Raw genomic sequence first — 703 nt, forward strand, 5'->3', positions numbered from 1 at the left:
TGGCTGATTGTTTTCTGGGATTCAGAGAAGGACTGGGTGCCACAGGATTTTCACTGGCTGATTGTTTTCTGGAGGTAGCTCTCAGGCATTTGTTCCAAACCTCCCAGTTACCAGTAAAACACGTTCACCATTTGACAATCTCAGACACTTCTCTTTTATTACCAGGGATATGCTAATCAAAACCCCAAAGAAATTCTACTTCACATACACTAGGATGGGAATTACAAGAAAAAAATGAAATAGAAGTGTCCAGTGAGGAGTTTTCCATTTGGGGTAGGAATACAAAGTACTGCAGCTGCTGAGGAAAAGTTTGTCCATTCCTCAGAAAAGAATAATCAGATGGCTCATAAATTTCACTCTTGGGTATACTCCCTAAAGATTCAAAATAGACACTCAAACAAATCCTGTGCACTGATTGTCCAGTGCAGTCGGACTCAGGTAAAAGTCATCCAGGTGTTGATCAGCAAGTAGGATAAATACGAGGCTTTCTATCCCCATGGAGTGGCAGTCTCAGAAACCCATAAAGGCAGTCCTTGCCTGTCCTATAAGGTCGCCATGAGTCAACATTGACTGGATGGCGATGAGATGAGCCCAAACCAAAATTTATACAGTGAACCCTCGTTTATCGCGGTTAATCGGTTCTAGACCCTACCGTGATAAATGAAATTCCGCGAAGTAGGATTCCTTATTTGTAAATCAAATA

At 41.8% G+C, this 703-nt stretch overlaps 1 protein-coding gene across 7 annotated transcripts in view; it reads right to left on the reverse strand.

Annotated features, from left to right (window-relative positions):
• The window catches only part of LRRC7 (leucine rich repeat containing 7), a 595,712-nt gene that overhangs the window by 415,800 nt on the left and 179,209 nt on the right, over nt 1-703 (reverse strand). The gene's annotated exons all lie outside the window — the stretch shown is intronic.

This window comes from Echinops telfairi, unplaced genomic scaffold, assembly GCF_000313985.2.
Source record: "Echinops telfairi isolate 266 unplaced genomic scaffold, ASM31398v2 ScPeMD7_443;HRSCAF=831, whole genome shotgun sequence".
NCBI classification, from domain to species: domain Eukaryota; kingdom Metazoa; phylum Chordata; class Mammalia; order Afrosoricida; family Tenrecidae; genus Echinops; species Echinops telfairi.